Source organism: Anomaloglossus baeobatrachus, chromosome 2, assembly GCF_048569485.1.
Source record: "Anomaloglossus baeobatrachus isolate aAnoBae1 chromosome 2, aAnoBae1.hap1, whole genome shotgun sequence".
Lineage (NCBI taxonomy): Eukaryota > Metazoa > Chordata > Amphibia > Anura > Aromobatidae > Anomaloglossus > Anomaloglossus baeobatrachus.
In genome coordinates this window covers 507184378-507191772 of record NC_134354.1, presented here as the reverse complement: position 1 = coordinate 507191772, position 7395 = coordinate 507184378, and positions in this window count along the sequence as shown.

Here is a 7395-nt window from a genome sequence, read left to right as displayed (position 1 = left end):
ACTACATTCCCCCCAGCTTTCTTCAGGTCATTGACCAGGACCTTTCTTTTAGTTCTGGCTTGATTCCTGACCTTTCTCAGAATCATGCTTACCCCATGAAGTGAGATCTTGCATGATTAAATACTTATTTCATGCAATAAAATGCAAATTAATTATTTCAAAATCATACAAGGTGATTTTCTGGATTTTTTGGGGGGTTTCTGTCTGTCACAGTTAAAGTGTACCTACAATAAAAATTACAGGCCTACCTATAGGTGGGAAAATGTGCAAAATCAGCAGTCTATCAAATACTTATTTTCCCTACTGTAGCAGAGGTCAGAAAGCTAACCTCACCCACACCACAGCTCTCTGTGTACATTGTATATTGATAGTAAGTTGCTAATCACTGCTGGGGGTGTGATTGGTCTAGAAGACACATGAGACCTAGCCCAAGCAGTGATAATGTCCTGCTGTTAAAACTCAAAATTCTATGGTGACAACAGAATTAAGCCAAATAAGTGACACATGCATGAAATCAATGTTTCAGCACCTACCATAGTGTCGGTTAGAGAAAACCTGCTGACAGATTCCTTTTAAGGGATATGTTATGAAGAGCAATTGAAAATTATCATAAAGTATCTGTTAAACAGTTGACATTAAAGCCTATCGGTAACAAACACAACTGTTAGACATGCATTGCAGCCTATTTGTGAGCTTTTCTCTGCATACATGTTCAATAGCTATCAAAAATACAATGCGAACATAGCCTGACTTGAAAAGAAAGAACCCCAATAATGCAAGATTTGGGGAAGAACAAATGGCAACTTAAACCAACCCAAGCTCTACTTCCAATATTGTCTACAGGGCTCAGCCCCATACATATGGCTGTGCCTATGTTGTAGAGAGGACAATCATTTTATTCAAATATCCCTAATATTTTTCATCAATATAAACATGCCGCCTTCAAAGTTGTAGCACAATATAATGTATGACTCTCTACTTCTTATTGATAGCTGCTGTATCCCATTATTAAATCCGAACAGGGTCCATGGAATGTTTGTAAAATATTTGGGCATGTCAAGAGGGATAGCTGTTTGAAAAATGCTAGAAAAATTTTTGAAAATTTTTGGACAACTTTGGATAGATTTGTGTAAAAATACATTTACTCATAGGTAGTCTTACAATTTATGGGCCAAATTGTTTTAGAAAATATTATGATGTAATATATTCAGCAGAAATACAGCCTGGAGGAAAATGTAGCAGCTATCCAGCTCGCTCTAGTATTGCTCTCCAAGTTATGGGAAAGGTAGAAGATCATTATGGCTGAAATACCTAAATATACAAGATCAAGTGGAATTCTGCAGCCGTTCCTGGGAATAAACACCACCTATTCTTATTGTGTTTCACGCATGTAATGTGTGTTGTCTGCGAAAAGAACAAGGGCATTATCCTAAGAGTCACACTGATGACGCAGCTGCTTCACAGCAACACTTGTTTTGTGAAGTGAAACACAAACCATCTTTGTCTCAGGAGGGCTCTCCAAGCATGAACATGAAGCATGCCGCCAGTCCACGCTGCTGGCAGAAATATGTCTTCTCTGATGAATATTGAGCGAGGATGGTCTTTTTTTTTCGTGTAGGTCAGATTTCTGGTTTTCCAACATGGGATGTCTTTAAAGTGCCATATATTTTAGGTTTTGAATATTTTCATTTTACTAGATATAGTAGTTTAGATCCTGATTATATTTTTATACTAAGCTTTATACTCATTAGATTAAAGTCAGCCATCGTTTTTTGGTGGGTCAACCATCCCATGTGTATGGGGACCTCCCAACAGATGATATTGTGGGTGACAAGGATTGAGCTTTTCAGTTTAAAGGGAACCTGTCACCAGATTTGGTGACTATAAGCTGCAGCCACCACCAGTGGGCTCTTATATATAGCATTCTAGAAACTGTATATAAGAGCCCACACCACTGTGAATAACGTAAAAATCACTTTATAATACCTAAAGGGTGGTGCAGTGCAGACTGGTCGGATGGTCCTGCGCAGGTGCCCTGTGCGCAGGTGCCCTGAGCAGGGCAGATGAAAGTATTGTAGTGCACCTGCGTGAGACCTCAATGCCGGCTAGTGTGGATTACGTAGGATGCATCATGCACCCAGGCTTCAGAAGAAGGAGGACAAAGATGGCTGAAAGAGAAGGCTCCGGTACCGGAGAACGGAGACACCAATCAGACCAGTCTGCACCGTACCGCCCCATAGGGGAGTATTATAAAGTGATTTCTACATTTTACACAGTGGCCTGGGCTCTTATATTCAGTATTCTAGAATGCTGTATACAAGAGCTCATTGTTGGGGGCCGCAGTTTATAGTCGCCAAATCTGGTGACAGGTTCCTTTTAAACCGGGGTTGCCAACTGAACTTTTACATTTTTTTTCTGGACAGTTTATCAAAACATCATGGACAGACAATATTTTTTACAAACAAATTGGAAAACCATAATAAATCATTGTGAATATAAGTGATCCATGTCTGCAGCCCATAATTCTGAAATACATCATCTGCATTCACTCAAAACTGTAAAATGATGATCATTACAGTCAAAATAATCTGTATAAGATTCTACAGCTTCAAAAATATCAATATTTTTTTTTTTATGAAAAGGGCAAAAACCTGCCCTATTTTTACACTGTCTTGGAATTTCAGGAAATTTGGCAACCCAGATTGAAACCTATGATCAAATTTTATTCTCCATGAAGATAAGCCGCTTCCAGAAGTGTTTTTCAAGACAAGTATACATGTGGAGTCAGAAGAATAACTGTCTAGCTGTCTAGAACAATTTAATTTACCATAATATCGCTGTATATTAGGATGTATAGTTTTGCTAAATCCCCAAAATCTCCCGTGATTCTAGTATATTGAGTTTGAATCAAAACATCCCTTTTCCTGATGTCAATCTTGTTCAATAAAATTGCAGTAGCTTTGGATATTTAAGAAGTAGCACACAACATAATATGCAATCTAAAGCGAGCTTTACATGCTACGATATTTCTAGCAATTGCTAGCGATATCGTACGCAAAAGCACCCGCCCCCCGTCGTGCATGCGATATCATGTGATCGCTGCCGCAGCGAACATTATCGCTACGGCAGCGTCACACGCACTTACCTGGTCGGCGGTGGCGCTGTGACTGCCAAACAATCCCTCCCTCAAGGGGGAGGTGCATTCGGCGTCACGGCGACGTCACCGCGACGTCACTAAGCGGCCGGCCAATGAAAGCGGAGGGGCAGAGATGAGCGGGACGAACATCCCTCCCACCTTCTTCCTTCCTCATTGCGGGCGGGACGGAGGTAAGGAGAGGTTCCTCGCTCCTGCGGTGTCACACACAGTGATGTGTGCTGCCGCAGGAACAATGAACAACATCTATAAACAACCATAAAACAATTTTTGGTTTTAGGACGATGGTGAACGATTTTCACCACTTTGGAGGACGTTTAAGGTCGCTGGTAAGTGTCACACACTGCGATACCGTTAATGACGCCGGATGTGCGTCACTAACGACGTGACCCCGACGATAAAACATTAACGATATCGTAGTGTGTAAAGCCCCCTTAACAGTTGAACACCATTGGCCCCGTTTACCATACTGGTGCAGTTTTTGGATATCTTTTTCTCCCAAAACAAGACCACCTTAAAAAATAAATGTATAAGATCATGCAGCAGTCTTTTTACATCATGGATTTCTACACAAATGTAGTGGAAGTGAGAAATCTGTAATGAAAATCCATGTTTTTTCTCTACATACTTCTATTAAACCCTTCACCGCCGGCCAATTTTCCGTTTGTCTTTTTTTTTTTTTTTCACCCCTTCTTCCGAGAGCAGTAACTCTTTATTTTTTCTGTCAATCTTGCCATATAAGCAGTGGCGTAACTAGAGTTTGATGGGCCCCGGTGCAAAGTTCAGACCTGGGCCCCCCCTCCACATACACCGACACTTAGGGTACGGAATAATGACACTGACACTCAGGGTACAAGATAATGATGCTGACACTTGGCTCTTAACCACAGCACCCAGATTTCCCATGATCTGAAATCCCTCTATCAGCACCCAGCTTTCCCATGCTCTGCTATACATCTTCTCTCAGCACCCAGCTTCCCCATGCTCTGCTATACATCTTTCCCTCAGCACCCAGCTTTCCCATATCAGAGCATGGGAAAGCTGGGTGCTGAGAAATGATGTATAGCAGAGCATGGGAAAGCTGGGTGCTGAGAGAAGATGTATAGCAGAGCATGGGAAAGCTGGGTGCTGAGAAATGATGTATAACAGAGCATGGGAAAGCTGGGTGCTGAGAGAAGATGTATAGCAGAGCATGGGAAAGCTGGGTGCTGAGGGAAAAGACCTTTTTCCCTCAGCACAAAACGTTCCCATCCCCTGCTTGTATCTTTGTCCCCCCTTGTATATAGTTCTCCAAATACAATAATGGCACCCACATAGCCTTCCAAATAGTATAAAGGGTCCCACATAACCCTTCATATATTAGAATACACTTCCATAGTCCTCCATGTATTATAATGCATTTCCCATAGTTCTCCATGCATTATAATTCACCCCATAGTACTCAATATATACCGTAATACTGCACCACATAGTCCTCCATATATTGTAATGCACTCCCATAATCCTCAATGTATAAAGTAGCCCTTCAATTATTATAATGAATTTCTCATAGTTCTCTATGTATTATAATTCACCCCATAGTTCTCCATGTATTATACTGCACCACATAGTCCTCCATATATTATACTGCACCACATAGTCCCCAATGTTTTATAATGCACCTCCATAGTCCATGTATAAGGTAGCCTCCATAGTCCTCCATATATTATAATGTAGCCCCCATAGTCCTATATGTATTATAACGCAACCCCATAAAACTTCATATTGCATTATGCAGCCCCATACTCCTTCATGCATAATGCACCCCTATATTCCATGTATAAGGTGTCCTTCATTTTGTATTATGCAGCCCCCCAGACCTCCATATATAATAATGCAGCCAGCCTCTCCAGGCCTCCATGTATAATAATGCAGCCAGCCTCCTCAGGCCTCCATGTATAATGTAGCAGCCAGCTTCTCCAGGCCTCCATGTATAACAATGCACCCAGCCTCCTCAGGCCTCCATGTATAATATAGCAGCCAGCCTCTCCAGGCCTCCATGTATAACAATGCACCCAGCCTCCTCAGGCCTCCATGTATAATGCAGAATCTCCAGGCCTCCATGTATAATGCAGCCTCTCCAGGCCTCCATGTATAATAATGCAGCCTCCCCAGACCTCCATGTATAATAATGCAGCCTCCCCAGACCTCCATGTATAATGCAGCCTCTCCAGGCCTCCATGTATAATAATGCAGCTTCCCCAGACCTCCATATATAAAGCAGTCTCTCCAGGCCTCCATGTATAAAGCAGCCTCTCCAGGCCTCCATGTATAAAGCAGCCTCTCCAGGCCTCCATGTATAATAATGCAGCCTCTCCAGACCTTCATGTATAAAGCAGCCTCTCCAGGCCTCCATATATAATGCAGCCTCCTCAGACCTCCATGTATAAAGCAGCCTCTCCAGGCCTCCATGTATAATAATGCAGCTTCCCCAGACCTCCATATATAATGCAGCCTCTTCAGACCTCCATGTATAAAGCAGCCTCTCCAGGCTTCCATGTATAATAATGCAGCTTCCCCAGAACTGCCTTCCCAAGCCTCTGGCCACCGTTTACTCACTTATATTAAAAAAAAAACAAAAACCAACAAGTACTCACCTTTTTGCTTCCTTCCACCGCTGCTGTCCTCCCCGCTGCTCGTTTTCCCGGTGCTGCCGTCGGCGTCCTCCCGTCCTGCACTCTGTGCACTTAGCACAGCAGTCGCTCGGGAGTGACGTCACCGCACAGGGGGAGAATTGTGATGCATTGCGCGGCACCGGCCGCACTATGCTTCATCATTACTGTGCAAGGTGACGGGGGAGACGCCGCAGCCGCTAACACCAGGCAGGGGACCCCGGTGCCGCCACTGACAACTGGCAGGGGGGCCCGGTGTCAGCGGCAGCGAGTCAAATAGCGGCCGCGTGGTCTGTGACAGATCAGCGCAGATCCTCTCACACTGACAGGAGCTGGCTGCAGATCTGCCTGGTGGCCGTCGGGCCCCTAACCTTCCGGACCCGGTCGCGATCGCGACCGCTGCGACCGCGGTAGTTACGCCACTACATATAAGGGCTTATTTTTTGTGGGACGAGTTGTACTTTTAAATGAAATCATAAGTTTTATCATATAGTGTACTGGAACACTGCAAACAAAATTCCAAGTGCGGAAAAATTTCAAAAACAGTGTGATTGCATGATAGTTTTTGGGATATTTTATTCACTGTGTTTACTATACGGTAAAACTGATGTGTCGGTGTGATGCCTCAGTTCGGTACCAGTTTGAAGATACAAAACAATTATAGATTTACTTTCATCTAAGGAGTTAAACAAAATTCAGAACTTTGTCCAAAAAAAGTGGTACACTTTTTGCGCCATTTTCCGTGACCCGTAGCGTTCTCATTTTTTGAGATCTATGGCTCAGTGATGGCCTATTTTTTGCGTCTCAGGCTGACATTTTTAATGGTACCATTTCTACGCAGATGCTACGTTTTGATCGCCTGTTATTGCATTTTGCGCTAAATTTGTGGCAGCCAAAAAACTTAATTTTGGGTTTGGAATTTTACCAATCAGATTAATTGATCTTATATTTTGATAGATTGGGCATTTCTGAACCAAATGTGTGTGTATTTTTTATTTTTTTTAACCCTTTAATTTTCAATGGGGCGAATGGGGGCGGTCATTTGAACTTTTAGGTTTTTTATTTTTTTTAAAAAAAAATGTAAGCTCTTTTTTTTTTTTTTTTTTTACTTTTTTTATTTTACCAGTCCCTATTAGGGGACTATAAGTATCAGCAGTCTGATCGCTTGTGCATTTCTTTTGATCACAGCTACACAGCTGTGATCACCAGAAATACTCACCTCTTGTTACTGGCAGTACTCAGCCGGGTGAAACAGGAAGTGAATAATGATAGCTACAGGAGTCATCACATTACCCTGGGCTACCAAGAGAACCATCGGCTCACAGTGATCATGTTATAGCGCCACTGATGGAGCCGGGTAAGTGAAGATTTACCATGGCGGGGATTTAAATCGTGATGTCTCATTTTAACATCTCGAATTAAGGGGTTAACAGGCACGAGTGGATCTCGGATCCACCTATGTCTGTGAAGCACATGTTTCAGCTGTTCAAATCAGCAGACATGTGCATGAATCACCAGCAGCTGCCCGCGGCAGCTGCAGGTGATTACACAATGACCGATTAGGACGTACCTTTACGGCCCGTGGTCGTT